The 16,658-nt window shown below is 38.0% G+C and overlaps 1 long non-coding RNA gene across 2 annotated transcripts in view; it reads right to left on the bottom strand.

The window, feature by feature from the left end:
- Positions 1-13,833, bottom strand: part of LOC114896003 — a 71,885-nt gene extending 58,052 nt beyond the window's left edge. For both annotated transcript variants that reach the window (XR_003793702.1, XR_003793701.1), the window contains exons 1-3: positions 13,137-13,833; positions 10,155-10,270; positions 1,353-1,520 (exon numbers count right to left, since the gene is read on the bottom strand). This is a non-coding gene — a long non-coding RNA (uncharacterized LOC114896003). The remainder of the gene's footprint in view (positions 1-1,352; positions 1,521-10,154; positions 10,271-13,136) is intronic.
- Between the last annotated feature and the right edge of the window lie 2,825 nt (positions 13,834-16,658).

Below are 16,658 nucleotides of genomic sequence, written 5' to 3'. Positions count from 1 at the left end.
GTTGGTAGCTGCGGCAGAATCCAGGAGAAGTCGCAGAACTCAGGAACAGTTAATGGTGATGATGCCCAAAGGATAGAGTCAGGCAAAGGAGGGGTGAAGAGGGAAGGGCAGAAGTCCCATCGTAACTCATTCATGACCATGTTGGCAAATTCACTCATCTATTCCTTTAGTCCCTCAACAAATATTCACTGAACACCAGCTATGTGCTAAGTACTGCTATAAGTTGCAGGGATGAGGTGCTAAATAAGGTAATCAAGAATCCTGTCCTCAGAGAGTTCACAGTCTAATGGAGGTAAGAGAGATAAAGTAAACCGGAAATAGTCAAGGTAAGAGAAATCAAAGTGAAGATGTCTCTAAAGCACAGAGACTCCAAATTGGAATGTATGGGAACAAAACACTAAAACTCTCTTTATATGCTGTTTGTGTCTATAAATTCATAATATTTAATTAACACTCTCCTAACACAGACAGTGCAGCTGCTCCTGGGTCTGGCGTGCACAGTAGATGATGCCCTGTGTCCTGAGAGAAGGGTGGGAGCTCTGGTCCCTGGGGACTAGCAGAAGTGTTCTCCCTTTCCCTCTCCCCATCTCTCTCTCTCTCCTTCTCTCTCTCTCCCTCTTTCTCTCTCTCCCTCTCTCTCTCCCTTTCTCTCACTACTGCACTATTTATTGGTCTTCTCTGATGGATCTGAGACCTGGACCCCTTATATGGCACTCTTTTCAGCCACATTGATATAAAAATGACAACCTAAACATATGTAACAAGAAATTGGCCAATATGTTTTCATATTATCAGTAAAGTTTGAAACGTGTATATATAGGCACAATGAACCTCACCCTGAGTGTAAATTTTACATTGTTTTTATAGGCCCTATAGACACGGCATAGAGGTCATTTATGTAATGAAATAAAATATAATGTAATAAAATGAAAGTAATAAGATAAACAACTTAAAATCAGACTTTACAGTTGCTGTATCAAAAATATTAAACAAGATTCTCTACCATGAACACAACCTCCTACATAAAATCAAGAAGTGTGCTCTCATCACACACCATGTCTGCTGGCACCTTGATCTTGGACTTCCCAGGATTGTGAGAGATATATGTTTGTTGTATAAAAAAAATTAAAGCAAGATTTTCAAAAATAATGATGCACAGTCAATCACAGTGTTCTCAGCTAAAAATTAATATTATTTTGGAGAGAGCAAAATTTTACTTACTTAATAAAATAAATATCTTTAAAATATAAGCTATAATATCATATAACAAATAATATATCTAAAACATGTTCCAGAAACGTAATGTTTTAATAAAAGTGTATTATTATTTTCATGAGTTAAATTTCACTTACCCTCCACTCTGGAAATGAAAGCATTCATATTTTTACTATCAGCATTTGCTCAGCTCTTTATAATCACTTAGAGACATCAACATCAGGTTTAGAGACATTTTCTTCTTTTATCTTTTCTTCATTCATTCTTTTTTCTTTTTTAAATTACCTACTGGGTTAAGACATTATCTAAAAAAAAAAAAAAAAAGAGATCACCCAAATAATGAAATACTCAAACTAGTTTGGACACAAACCACAGTTTTAGTTCTAAACTTTATTGAATTTTTAAATTTCTCCTAATTCTCCTCGTATACCGGTGTTAGGATAAAGTGCATGGAGCGTTGAGGTAGAGCAGAGGTAGGGTGAATTATGAAGCTGCGTATCTACGTTCTCCAGCTTCTTCCTCTCAAGTAACAGCCCTTGAACTTTTTTGCCTGGCATAAAATGGGGTAGAAATTTTTCGCCTGTCTGAAGACAGGAGCTGGATGAGATAATCCATTGTGAAACCTGGGTGTTTAGGCTGTACCCTAAGTGGTCAGTAAAATCATTAGGAGAGTCTCCTAAAGTTGTTGAGTTATTCGTTTTAAAATTTTTTAGCTATGAATATGAGCATCAACTCATCAGTTTTGGCTTGGACTTCAGTCCTATATCTAAAGAATAAATAATATAAATTTAATTATCTTCATCTAAATTGACCACCAATGCAGTAGTCATTTTGGTTATTCCTGGATCACTCAGTAAACCATATTTTACCTTATTAGTAATATGGAAGTTTTAGAGATGAAATCCATTGGCTTTTGAACGCACAGGCCACACGAATGATCCACTTTCTTTTGACATGCATTTAACCCCAGGAACAGTTGTTGATTTAGTAGTGGTCAGAGGACAGGGACGGTCCCTACGTAGAGTTCCACGGCCCTAGCAGGCCTTCATTAGAACCTTGCTCCTGAACTCACTGGCCCAGAAATGGGCAACACTTTACACTAACTGGCGAGATAGGATCATTCAAAGCGAGGGCTGGAACATAGCCATTGTGCCATCACAGAAGTGTCGTGGCTCATCACAGCATAACCTTCCCAGGCTGTAGTTCTCTGGAGAATGAATGACAGATTCCTGAGCTGCTTTTGTACAGTGGACCGAAGAGAAGCAAAGGCAGGCAAAGGAAAAGAAAATAGAAAAGCCTGGAAGTTTTCCTAGCTGCTGAAAGTCTAAGCACGTGGTGGGGTTGGGGACCATGGGGGTAGACAGAGCAGTTTGGCATGCTGCAGTCAGAAGCGTGTGGATCTTTTAAAATAAAATATCTGGGCAGTCGACAAGTCTAAGAGATACTGAAAAGTAAAGAGCCATCTCTATATGTGGGAAGCATTATTGTACATTGGTTTCTTCCTCAACTCTTACATTTGGAGAGCAATCATGATGAGGTATGTCATCTTCAAATACTGAGGACAGTGGCAAGCTGTGAAGTGGTTTCGGGAGAACTTTTCTCATATGTGAGATCTGGCCTAACAAATAAACAAAAATAATGCCACTAGGTGAAATAATACATTATTAGAAATTCATCATTTTATAGCATCCATGGTTTTAATGTTGAATAATACTGTGGGGAAGAGAAGACTTCTAATCAGGGCAGTAACTCCTCTTCAGAAAATATATTTATATTTTGCTTTTAAAAAAAAGGGTAGTAGGCGCTTCCCTGGTGGCACAGTGGTTAAGAATCTGCCTGCCAATTCAGGGGACATGCGTTCGAGCCCTGGTCCGGGAAGATCCCACATGCCACAGAGCAACGAAGCCTGTGTGCCACAACTACCGAGCCTGTGCTCTAGAGCCTGTGCTCCACAACAAGAGGAGCCACCACAATGAGAAGCCCGTGCTCCGCAAAGAAGAGTAGCCCCTGCTCGCCACAACTAGAGAAAGCCCGTGTGCAGCAACGAAGACCCAACACAGCCAAAAATAAATAAATAAATGTATTAAAAAAAAAAAACAAGGGTAGTAGGCTTTTGATTCAAAATGTAAACAGTAGCATATATCAAAGAATGGATAAAGATATTGAGATTATAGTCTCTGTGTAACTTTAAAATTTTTATCTTGGCATATTTAAACGCTAGTCTTGAGGTTTGTGTTTCATGTGAAATTTCTCCAGTCATCTCGAGGGGCTGTTAAACACCTTCCAATCTTCCTGTAATTAAGGCAGTAGTTTTGTTGTCATCTTGTCACAACTCATGAGAAAAACTGAAAACTCAAGAGCATATGCAGTAGTAAGTCAGTATTAGACAGCTATATGTAATTTGACTTTGCATCTTGAGGCACTTCACTACACTTGTGAAGAGTCAGCTATTCCTTTCCTATTAACTACTTTTTCCCTCTAAAGATTCTTTCTTTTTTCTTAAAGTTTCTAAGGGGCATCTTCCAGGATATTCCAGGAACTCAGGTGTTGGTAAATCTAGCAACAAACTCAATTTAATTTTTCTAGGATTCACTAAAATTAAGACTTTACTGTCTAGTTTTAATGGAATTCTAAGTAATATATTATTATAAAATTAAGTCGGAGCTCATTTGGATGAATTTGTAACTATCCCATAATGTTGGCAATCATGTACTGAGAAATTCTTTTGTAATATTTAATGTTTTTTGGTAAAAAAAAACCAGATCCTTTCACATAGAGAAAGATAATGTGGAATTTAAAACAATAAATTATAAACTTGTATTTATTATTTGATAAGCCTTAGGCAGAGCCATGTACACATTAAAAAATATTTTCTTTGCTCATATTACTTCTAAACATTGAAAATATGTTGCAAATTTCTAGAGGTTAGATAATGACCAATAATTCATTACTAAACCAAAAGGGCCTTCAAGGAGAATCCCAAAGACCTGAATTTATTTGGTTTTATTGTAACTTAGAGCAGAGATCTATTATCGACACAGTGAACACAGCTGGAGAACAAAATTATAATTGGAGATGTAGTGGGCAGAGTGACATTAAATCCCCAAATATAAGAAATCTCACAATGACTTCACAGATATAAAATTGGTCATGACTGGGAAGAGCACTGTGGATTAAAAAGACCTGAGAACTGGGCTTCCCTGGTGGCGCAGTGGTTGAGAGTCTGCCTGCCGATGCAGGGGACGCGGGTTCGTGCCCCGGTCTGGGAGGATCCCGCGTGCCGCGGAGCGGCTGGGCCCGCGGGCCATGGCCGCTGAGCCTGCGCGCCCGCAGCCTGTGCTCCGCAATGTGAGAGGCCCGCGTACCGCAAAAAAAAAACAAACAAAAAGGCCTGAGAACTAACTATGAGTCAGTAATGCCTGTAGGTAAGAGATTATTGGTCTTGAAAAATGTATAGATAAGGACATAGCATCAAAGGCCCCACAGAGTGACTCTCCCTGTATCCAACATTGTTTGCCTGCCTTTGAACTCTATATTTTAATCAGCTGACAAGAGCATAAAGGGGAAAAGTGGAAATAATGAAAGTACTGAAAAATGGGTAACAAAAGAATAGCAAAATGACTGAGGTTACTTTGTCTGTATAAGAGAAGGGGGATGATGATAATAATGTTGAGTACATATAGTGATACCATGTGTATGGGAGAGTATAAATTGTTTATCATTAGTACCAAATCTAGACTGTAATGTAGTTGTTTTGAAATAATCTGTAATATTTTTCCCCTTAGAAAAAACTTTTTGATTAAAAAAAAAAAATGCCCTGGGACTTCTGAGTAAGTTAAGGGGAACAAAGGAGACTGATTAATTTACTGTTCATGAAATGCATACAAAGTTAAGTTCTTCACTTAAAATGGATAGATGAGATTCTTGGAAGAAATGGGACATCTGATGCACTTTGAATCGTTTCCAGGCCTTTTATCTTTGTGACAGCTGTAGCCAAAGTCGAAATTTTAGTCATTCCAATCCAGCTTTTTGAGCTCTGTAGACCCATGTGCCTTTAACAAGTAAAAAGAAATATTATAATGCCCTGAGAGGTACCTGATTCAGTTTCAGTGTAATTACCTTCCTGTTTCTCTTGTCTCTTTCTGCCATCCTTTATTTCTGACTTCCATGTTATACAATGCACCCGTCATTTAACTTTCTGTGCTGCCATCCTTTATTTCTGACTTCCATGTTATACAATGCACCCGTCATTTAACTTTCTGTGCTTTCTCAGCTTTGGAACAGTTGGTGGTAATCCAAACCTAACAGCAAGCATCATTCTGTAAAGAACAATGCTTTCTTCCTTTTTATCTTCTATTTTCTTTTCTTTTTTAAAAATAATTTCTAAATGAAGAAAGATAAATTGCTACCCAGTTTCTGTCACCTGTTCATTTCTTACTGTTATGTCTGCTTTCAGGTTTCTCCATGGAGTATCTTTGATGCTATTCCTCCTAGAGCCAGGAAAAATCATCTCCTGCCTAAAATATTTTTTTCTGCAACATTCATTCTTGTCTGGAGATATGACACATTCATTTTGACATTTGGTGATAGAGGAGCTGAGACCAGCACTCACAAGACTGAGATTCTTGAGAAGGTGGAGATTAGGATCTTTGAGAGAGAATCTTAATCTTATAATGTAGGAGGCAGAAATTTTTACATTTGAGATCAAACTTGATGAAAATGCACTCTAACAATTACCGTTATGCAAAACATTGTTAATTTCATATATATGAACGTAGCATCAAGGACTCCACAGAGTGACCTCTGCTGTTAACTGTGACCTCTTCAAATAATTTTTGACTTTTATTTAAGCTTTATTTTACCCTGGGGAATATTCTCCATCTTTTTAAGAAGTTATGCTTCTTGTGTGATTTCATATATTATACTGGTCATAGCCTCATTCTGATCTTTAGAATGACCTGAAGATTTGGAAATGAATTCATGAGGTTAAGAGAAAATTTAAAATATCGCCCTGGATTTATTTATTTTCTCTTTTTTACCAATAAAGCTCAACATTGAAATAAAGTAATAGTTTAAAAGCAATTTTATTTATTTTAAAAAGCCACATTATCTTTTAAGTTTATTTTTCACCTTTATTCAGTTTTATTTCTTATTTCCTTATTCTTCTGCTTTTGATTATCAGATACTTTTATCATTGTCTCCCTCCAACTCAAATTGGTACCTATTTCTATTCCATATACAGTTAATATTTACTCTGTTTAAGGATGTTATCAACTTCATGTTTTCAAGTCCTACTTTCTAAAAATATTTTAGTGAAATATTTCTAAAGATGAAAAATACTGTAAAGGTCAAACTACTTCGTATACTTCCCACTTCAAAGGTTTTTCTATTTAATTCTAAGGTAAAATCATCTCGATTTTTTTCCCCCAAAGTGCTTTTCTGTAGTCAATATAAGAAATAAAATTTAAAATTTTAATTTATATAATGCTGAAGAGAAAACTGTCATCAGACTTGCTTATTAGTTTGCTTTTATTTAGATTCAGCCTTCAAGATGTAAGAAACATTTCCTCTGTTCTTCCTACATGAATATTTGTGAACTGGTTGCCACCAAGTAGCAGGTTGTGTTATAATGTATCATATTCATAACTTTAAGGCTTCTTTCATCATTAAAGGAGTCACTATCTTTAATTTTTGTAAGGGTTCTTAATTATTGGTGCTTATTTCATATTTTGATTAATTTTGGTTTTTAATTTCCACTACCTGTCATGGCATGTTTTGCCATGATCTTTCAGTTGGGTGCCATTTTAATTATTATTCCAGGGATTCATTTTCTCATTTATCATTACCCCAGTCCTTTTAGGTGCTTTCAGAGGGCTAATATCAACTTTCAAGGATAAAGTGTGAAGAACAGATTGCCTTCACACATTGATAATTTTGAAGATTTACAAGCAAATTTAAAAATATCATTTCCATTAGTGCACTTAATAAAATTTGCTACAATTTAAGTAGTATAATCCTTGAAGTTTGCATTAGCAAAGTCTTAAGAAACCATATGGTGTACATCAATAGGTACTAATAATATCTACAACTAATTTTAATTTACAGAAAGCATTTTAAGTGAGAGTAATGTAAAAAAAAAAAAATTACCAAAGCTGTTTTCTTGTAATATAGCATCATTTGGTCATGAAATGGTATTAATCTTTGGTCTTGGGTAGAGAAACTGTGTTTTACAGATTAAAAACAATTTAGCTATAATTTTATATGGAAGTATCATGACATAGTAAAAATAATTAGGATTTTAGAATTAAAAGAAGTGGACTGAATCTCTACTCTGACCATTATTACTTGGGAAGGTTATATAAACTGCATGTGCTTCAGTTTACATATCTGTAAAATGGGGACAATTAACTCTAGCAAGTATGGGGGTCCTCTTTAGGAAAAGGAAAACTAATTTAAGGTATATACCAGAGTAACTAGAATGACTGAATGACTCGAATGTGCTGTCAAATTACTGTTATACTACATATACGACTTACTAATTAACATATGTAGGAGTTTTATCTCCAGATTTCTTCAGGCTATTTCTTCACTGGTGGTAATTTTGCATGCCATTTCCTTTGGAACCAACAGACATTTTTCTCAGAACAAGATGTGTCAGGTAGATTAAGAAGTGATTCAGTATGTTGGGATGCCCTAAATATGAGGTTCTCCAACATAGCACTACTATAATATTTTGCCCTAAAATTACAGGAATTTGATAAATTCCATTTTATTAAAAAAAAGAAAAATCCATGTTGGATTTATAATTATATTAGCTGTATTTTTTAGCATACTCCTGACATGACATAACTTCCATTTTGACCAGGCACCAATGAGACATGAGCCTTCCACTTATATGCCTACATTTTTGATGCCTGGAAGAAGTTTTCCACAGAGTAGATTCTGTGCCTGTGCATTTCCAGTCTAGTTTGTCCTCTGTTGTGCACATGCTTCTGCTTCTGGAGCCACAGGACGCGGTCGCATCATGACCTGAACTCTGCATCGGCTGCTGTGTTTGGCTGCTCTGGGTGAGCTGGCACAGTGGGGATATTCCTGGAAGCCATTCTTAGTCCCAGATGGTAGCAATAATTTAACTCCTCACAGAAGTGATTGCTAATCACACAAAGCTATCCTGTAAACCCAAAGTAACATATTCCCAATTCACCATCCTCTTAGCCAGAGCTTAAACAAGGCTACTCAACTTAAAGAAAAGTGCTATGGAGAAGAAGTCAGTGTGGAAAGAGACAGGGAACTGACCTGATTGTGGTCAAAATATCTTACGTAACACATTTGCAAAAATATATGACTATTGGAACCCACTGTCAGATCCCTCCCAGGGCCTTAGAAGAGGAGGGGCCAGAAGCCTAAGCTTCATTAGGTTTATGTTACATGTCTTTGAACCCTACCTCCTGTGTAACAAGAGAAGCCCAGGAAGTTAAAAGGCACTAACTAGGCCAAGGAGGAAAAAGAGTTGAGAAATGTTTATGAGGTAAACTTAGAAGGACTTGATGAGGGTCTGTAAGGGAAGGAAGGAAGGAAGGAAGGAAAGCAGAGTGGAAGGGAGGGAGGAAGAAGGGAATTTTAGAATGACCCCTAGTACTCTGAGTTAGAAACATCCTAAGGAGCAGTAAGTTTTGACATGAATAGGGTAGACGGAGGAAGAAATGATGAGAGAAATTTTGGACCATTTTGAAAATGTGGAAATATCTCTGGCACAGCCAAGTAGAGATATCTCGTAACATTTATATTCAATTCTGAAACTCAGAGAACACCCTAGGGCTAGAGATGGCAGATATAAGTATATAAGTTGTAGTTATAACCTTGAGCATGGATGAGACAGCCCCCCTGCCCTCACCCCTAACCCCTACCCCCAACACACACACATATCACTATGGACAATGTGCAGAGCAATCAACCACAGAGGGAGCCCAAGAACACTGGGGGTTTTTTTGTTTCTTTTTTTTTTTTTCCGTACATGGGCCTCTCACTGTTGTGGCCTGTCCCATTGTGGAGCACAGGCTCCGGACGTGCAGACCTAGCGGCCACGGCTCACAGGCCCAGCCGCTCCGCGGCATGTGGGATCTTCCCGGACCGGGACACGAACCCGTGACCCCTGCATCGGCAGGCGGACTCCCAACCACTGCGCCACCAGGGAATCCCAGAACACTGGTTTTTAAAATGGGAGCAGAGGAAAGGATTTGGCATCAAGAGAAAGAGAAGAGAAGAAACTGGAATGAACTATGCCAAGGAATTCCTGCAAATAAAGAGTTTCTAAAAAGAAAGAGAGTTCAAAACTGACAAAGTTAGAAAAGTTTTAGTTAAGTGGTGTGATTGAAAGCAGAGGCAGTGTAAACCACACACGGAAGAAAGCTGGCTGACTGAGAGAGTGGGAAGAGCTGGGCACTTGTTAGAGAGAAACACCGGGCTGATGAGAAGATTTTCCTTTCTTTTAGTGAGGGAAAAACTTGAGCATGCTTACAGAGTACAGGGAAAATATCAATAGAGAAGGAGAGCTTTGAAATTCAGGGATAACAGAAACAGCTCCCTAAGAAGCTTTTCCTAGCACTCCATCTTCTTAATTCCCTTCTACTTGCAGCATGGATTGAGTATCCCTTCTATCTGTACTTGTGACTCTTTACATATATATTAGACAGTTACCTATTTATTTGTCAGTATATCCCGCTGGAGAAGTGGGGGCCCTATTTAGTTCGTCTTTAAACCTCTTTTGCTTAGAGCCACGTTTATTGAAGGAAGAGACAGAAAGACAGGTTAGAGAGCAGAGAAACAGGATCCGTCAACGAAGGGGACTCTTCATAATATTTTGAAATTTGAGCGAAATGATAAAGATGGGCTTAAATCTTGAGTTGAGTTTACAGAGTTCAGACCGTGCTCTTACTTACCACGTTTGCAGACCCGGATCAATTTCACCTCTAGGGTATCTGACTTTAATATTTTTTAGACTCTTTCCTGCTAGCCCCATTTTTTTGTGTTCTTTACTTCAGAGGCACACTCCTAGCTGTACAGAGCATGTAGAGAGAATATATAACAAGTAGTAGTGGTGAATGAGACCATCAAATAAAAACATTCTGAAACACAGAAACCTATGAGTATCTGAACTAATTAAAAACCCTCCAGGTCGCTTTGTACAGGGAGCAACAACAAAACAACTCTGTTTCACAATCAAGAGCTACTTGTTTTGTCCTGAGCGGCTATTTCTTAAATTAAAGCTGTTGGTCACCAATTAGACAAGGTAAGAAACTGGGGATTATAGTCTACTCTCAGGGATACTTTTAGCCCCCTAAAAGAAAGAGGAAGTAAATGTATGCCCGTTGATTGTGAATCGATAGCGTCATCTTCATGCGCGAAGGACAGCGCATTAGAACATGTTGATTTAGAGTTCCTTATTCCTGTTGAATAAACACACAGGTTGCTAATAATCAGCTACTAAATATATTTTCCAAAGGTGAACAAGAGAAGTGGGCAATTTGATGCTTCTTAATTAAGCTCACAACACAGAATTCTTTTATACTCTTAAAAGCATTTGTTTCTGAAAGCTAAATGAGTATAGATTTCTAATAGAAAGATTCCCATCCCCCCAACACACCAACAGCTGTGAGTGATTCTGGCTAGTAAATTATATGCTATCCTCTACATTGCCTTGTAGATGACCTCAACCCTGACCTTGATACAGCAGTATTTCTAAGAATAATAATTTATTCTCTGTGTTAGATGAACTAAGCCCATGGTGATTCTCAGCTATAATTCCATACTATTTACTGAAAAACTGGTCCTATATATTCAGATAAATTATAGGTGGAGGAAGAGAGAAAGACAGAGACAGAGAGACACAGATAGGAGACATATAGACAGATTTAAAAATAGAAGCATAGATGGATTGGAGGGAAGGTGACCAGGAGGTAGGCAGGGATAAATAGCTATCTTAGTAGTCATCTAGGTAGTGTGGTTTCATATATGTGAATTTTTTCTAATTCCATGCACATTAATTAATTTATTTTTTATTTGTTTTTAATTTTAAAAAGCTATTTAACCCAAGACATGCAAAATATTATCACTTTAAAATGTTGCTATAAAAATTATTGATATTTTACAGTTAATTTCTCATACTAATTCTTTTTTTTAAACGTCTTTATTAGAGTATAATTGCTTTACAATGGTGTGTCAGTTTCTTTTTTATAACAAAGTGAATCAGTTATACATGTACATATGTTCCCATATCTCTTCCCTCTTGCATCTCCCTCCCTCCCACCCTCCCTATCCCACCCCTCTAGGTGGTCACAAAGCACCGAGCTGATCTCCCTGCATGCACATTAATTTAGTGTTACTCCACCTTATGTCAGACTTCAAAACCTGTTTTCCATTTGTAGGGTTATAGCCACAGATATAGGTATAGATATAGACATAATCTCTGAGGACTTTATAAGGTCATAACACTAATTTACATTCATAGAATTTCTATACCTTAGATTAACATACCTGCAATGAAAATTCCACAATTGTTATACTGACCCATAAACATTTCCATATATCACAGCTCACTTTGGCCCATTTTAAAGCTTTGTTTACGTGTATGTAAAGCTCTACATTAATGTTTTGTATTCTGAAAATTTCACCCGCACAGCACCATTCACTTAATTGCGCTAATTATTATTCACACATTAGCGCCTATTAGTCAGCATGGGTTTTTTTCCCATTTTTTTAGAATGTTTTAGCCAGCATTCAGATTGCACTTACTTGGCAGAAACGACTTGTTATAGTGGTTTTCAAAATCTGGCAGTAAGCCTAAGAAGCAACCTCTTTTGCTGTCTGAATTTCCTATTCCAGTCATCATTACAGATCTAGACAATCTGTTAAACTCAATGAAACTTTATGGGGAAAACAGTGAAGAGGAACTTCAGAAGGTCCCCAAATTCTGTTGTCAAAGCAATGGAGAACAATTTTCTAGTAAATGGGGGTTCAATTATACTGTGTTTGATATGCAATTACTGGTAGGAATTCATCCTTTATAAAATGTTATAGATTTGTTTTTAGTCAGTGTTATTTCACAGAAATCTTAGAATAACATTTAAGCATACTCAGGGGCATGACCTGCCTAAACTGGATCCCAAATATAATATATATTAAGATAGAACATTGAAGTTGTCTATAATGAAGATTGAGATTACTCTAATTTAAGAATTTCGGTACATATAGTAATAATGAAGTTGAAGTAAATTATAAATACTATATGTAGCTTGCTGGGGATACTAACTTAAGAGCTGGCATTGATAGAGAGGCTACTGCATTAATTACTATTGCCTGTACAATAATAGCGGGCACTTTTATTTTTCTAAACTCTATTAATTAAAAATCTTTCTTTTGGTGGTTTAAAAAAAAACCCTCTCGGGGCTTCCCTGGTGGCGCAGTGGTTGAGAGTCCACCTGCCGATGCAGGGGACACGGGTTTGTGCCCCGGTCCGGGAAGATCCCACGTGCCGCGGAGCGGCTGGGCCCATGAGCCATGGCCACTGAGCCTGCGCGTCCGGAGCCTGTGCTCCACAACGGGAGAGGCCACAACAGTGAGAGGCCCGTGTACCGCAAAACAAAACAAAACAAAAAAACCCTCTCATTTTATGGACTGAATTCCTAGAAGGAAACAACAGATTTGTAGACAATAGAAGCAATAAAACAAACCATCACATTCTCCCATATGCTCAGTTTAGTTGACACTGCATCTTGCTCAATCTCAGACTTAGAGGGACTTTAAAGAAAATGCCAGTAGAGGAGGAGAGGTTGAAGATTCATGAGTGTCTTAGTCCATTTGGTCACCTATAACAAAGTGCCATAGCCTGGATGGCTTATAAACAAAAGAAATTGATTGCTTACAGTTCTGGAGGCTGGAAGTCTGAGTTCAGGGTACCAGCATGGATGGGTTCTGGTCAGGTCCCTTTCCTTCTTCTCTGTGTATCCTTACATGATGGAAAGAGGGCAAGAGAGCTCTTTGGCGACTAATCCCATTCACGAGAGACCTCTACCCTCATGACCTAATTATCTCCCAAAGGCCCTCGCTTCCATCTCCATCATGTTGGGGATCAGGATTTGGTCCATTGCACTGAAGAAGAGGAAGCCACTTCCTGACACTCTGTTCCCTGTTAGTTTCTTACCCAGTAGCTGAAAGTCTGTAAGTCTCTGCTTGCTGGTCAAGCTAAATCTGGGTTAAATCCTTAGCTCACAGTTCCTGGTTTACTCCATTTAAAATAAAGTGTTAACTTCATCTCTTCAAAATATTCTATAGATTCTGGAACACTTGTTCCAAGGCAGTCAGTACTGTAGCATCCCAAAAGGATTAAAATGGAAATCTCTGGGCTCTTTGAAAGCTGGAGAGAACAGAGTGGAGCAAAGCCTTCAGGGAACCCAGATAGTAACTGTAGCAGGGCTGTCAGTATAACGCAGTACAGGTGGGCTAAGAGAGTTAGGGGGCGAAAGCAAAATCAAAGACAAGGCCCAGTTAGTACCCACAGGATGAAGGAACGAGTGAAAGAAAGAACAAACTGGGAATCACTTGGATCTGGTGGGGTTAGATAAAAACAAGATCGCAATATAGAGAGGATTAAAGTCAAGCCAGAGCCATTACAGGGACTAAAGATTCAAGAAGCTATGAGAGCCAAGGAGCTGCTAAGAGGTCATTTTGGTGTGATAACTTGGGGGTTATTCCTGATCTTAAACGATTCTGTAGATGTGGAAAGGCACTGGGATGGAGTGAGAGATTATCGGGGGTCACCACACAAAGCTTTTGCTATTACCTTACATCTGGGTGAGCGTTCTTCTGGCTTTGTACCTCCATGGCACTTGGCTTGTCCTCTCTTAGGACCTGTGTTCATCCACACACTTGTTACTGCCTCTCTCCTCACACTTTAAGTTCTAGAGGTCCAGACTATGCATCTATTCTGCAGTTCCTAGTGCACTGTTTTACAAAGTACTAGTCTAAATTAAACTATCGATATGAACTGAGATATAAATGGATTGAATGATAAATATGTCCACATCTCTGAGGTTGTGTTTCATTTCATGCAGTGTTTGTTAGACTTGTCTTTGGCTATTTAATTCAATTGCTTGGGGTGTGATGAAAATGATGCTGAGGTCACAAGTTCAGTCCTTGTGTGAGCAGCTTGCTGAGCTCTATTTTATGGCCACTGAGGCCATTGGCCAGCTGTTTTGAAAATGCATAACATTGGCCACCAGAGGATGAGAAAAGATATGGGGGAATCAGAGGACCCTTATCACTTCTGATAACAATACACCTCAGAGTATTTGATTCATAATAAATCGGTCTTTGCACATAGGGTCCTGCTGTTTCCCTCAGGAATACTATTTAAAATATTACAGTACTATCCTTTTGGAAGTCCAGGAAGGAATGAGCCCCAGATAGAATTAGGCAGCAGAAAGGAAAGAGCAGGAAAATCATCTTTAAGAGAGACCAAGGCGTGAACCTCACCTATGCCGCTCGTGGCTAATATGATCCCTCAGACAAGCAGTCTTTCTGAGCCTCAGATTCACTATATGTAAAAACTTAATTTATAGGACTTTTGTGAGAATTAGAGGAGATAATATTAATGTCACAAACCTAATATCACCGTCACAGGTAAATACTTAGTAAATGTTTGCTGTTAGTGTAATATTTCCATAACATCTTATGGAAAAGCCCAAATGAACTTTCTGGCCAACCCAATAACTTAGAGTGGCAAGTAGACTAAAAGAAAATGGCTGGCCACACATGAGAATAGCAGGGGTGTAAGAATCAGAGTTATCGTGGCTGTCAAGGATCTCAGAGAGATATCCAGTCCTGAGTTTTACAGATAAGAAATGGAAGAATCTCAAGTTTAAGTGCCTTGCTTGGTAGTCACAAACTGGCAAAGCTGAGACTTGAACCTCCATCTCCATGTCCAATCTCACCGCTCCTTCATGCTTAGCAGTAGGAGGCAGTCTGAATTTCAATGAGGAATTTAATATTTAGAATACCTTAGTAAGTTCTCTACTGAACACAGAACACACTCTAACTTGGTTACTTAATGTAGGCAATACTTATTGAGTGCTTATCTTATGCCCAACCTTGCCCTAGGTATTGGGATGTTTGAGATTTGTTAAGATAAATATAAAACTGGCCCTGCCCTTGTGAGGACAAATCTCCAGAGAAAGATCACCATGTAAACAAACAAATACAATTCCGTGCAGCAAAAGCCCAAGGAAGGAGCTGTACAGTAAAAGAAGTCCTGGAACTTCCCAGGGAGAGGCAATTGAGCTATGCCTCCGAGCAGCTACGTGATGCTCTGCAAGTGCTATCAGAGAGCGCCAGTCAGTCATTCCTTCTCCTCCTACATTTGTCCATAGAAATGTCTGTCAAAGAATATGTTAAGAAAAACTGCCAGAATTTTACGCATCATTTTAGTATGTATGGTTGTTCTATGGCCATTTGATAGTAGGATATGAACTTGAGATTCAAACAGAAAACAGTCTTAAGTTTACTTATGTGGCTTTTTAATACCCTGAATTGCTTGGCAATAGCAGAAATTCTATTTTTTTTCTTCAGTGTTTATACTATTCTCACTCTCAAAAGGAGGGGGAGGCATTTACAGCCACCCTTGCTCACTGTGTGCCACATCTGCCCTTGGGTCTTATTCTCATGTAGCCACTTACAGTAGGAAGCCTGCACTCAGGAAAAAGTGCCTGAATCATTGTTCCATCGCACTTGTTTGGAGGAAGCAATGGTTAGATAATATTTCGCTTGGTTGAAGAATAACTCTGATACGTTGTCTTAACTTTTAAAAGTAGATTTACAACCCTTTGAATATTTCCTCAGCGTTACCTTCTGTGTTCTGCTTTTTGTGATCTTAGGCTCCTCTTTGATCAAAGAAATTATCCCTTGATCAAAAATTAATACTGACAAAAATAATTTGATGGATGCTGAGTACTCATGTTAAAATTCAAGAAGCAAGAATTTGTATTATATTCAAGACTATAATGAATTAATCTAATTTGAAAAAAAGGATACATTTTCAATCTAAAAAATTAATTAAGTAGAACCCCTAATGTTGAATAGAAGTAATGCCCTAAATAAGATAAGATACTGCTAAAAAGGTTCTTGTTTGGTTTTTTAAAAAGGGGTAAGGACTGGGGAGGAAAATAATATTTTTCTTTAGATATTCAAAAAGATCTACTTTGTCAAATGTTACAAATAACCCTTCCTGCCAAAATAAAAAATTTTAAAAAAAAGCCACCACCTTCAATTTCTTTAACCAAATTGAGCAGGTATCACAGTTTTGCAGCTTTACATTAGGTTAATGTAAAGGCTGTGTTCATTTCACGTACTGTATAATTAGGATTTGAGTCCAAATCCCAGAGTGCGTGTGA

Source organism: Monodon monoceros, unplaced genomic scaffold, assembly GCF_005190385.1.
Source record: "Monodon monoceros isolate NGI ecotype Baffin Bay Population unplaced genomic scaffold, NGI_Narwhal_1 Super_Scaffold_15, whole genome shotgun sequence".
Taxonomy (NCBI): Eukaryota; Metazoa; Chordata; class Mammalia; order Artiodactyla; family Monodontidae; genus Monodon; species Monodon monoceros.
The sequence above is the reverse complement of the archived record's forward strand: the minus strand, read 5'-3'. Positions and strand labels throughout refer to the sequence as shown.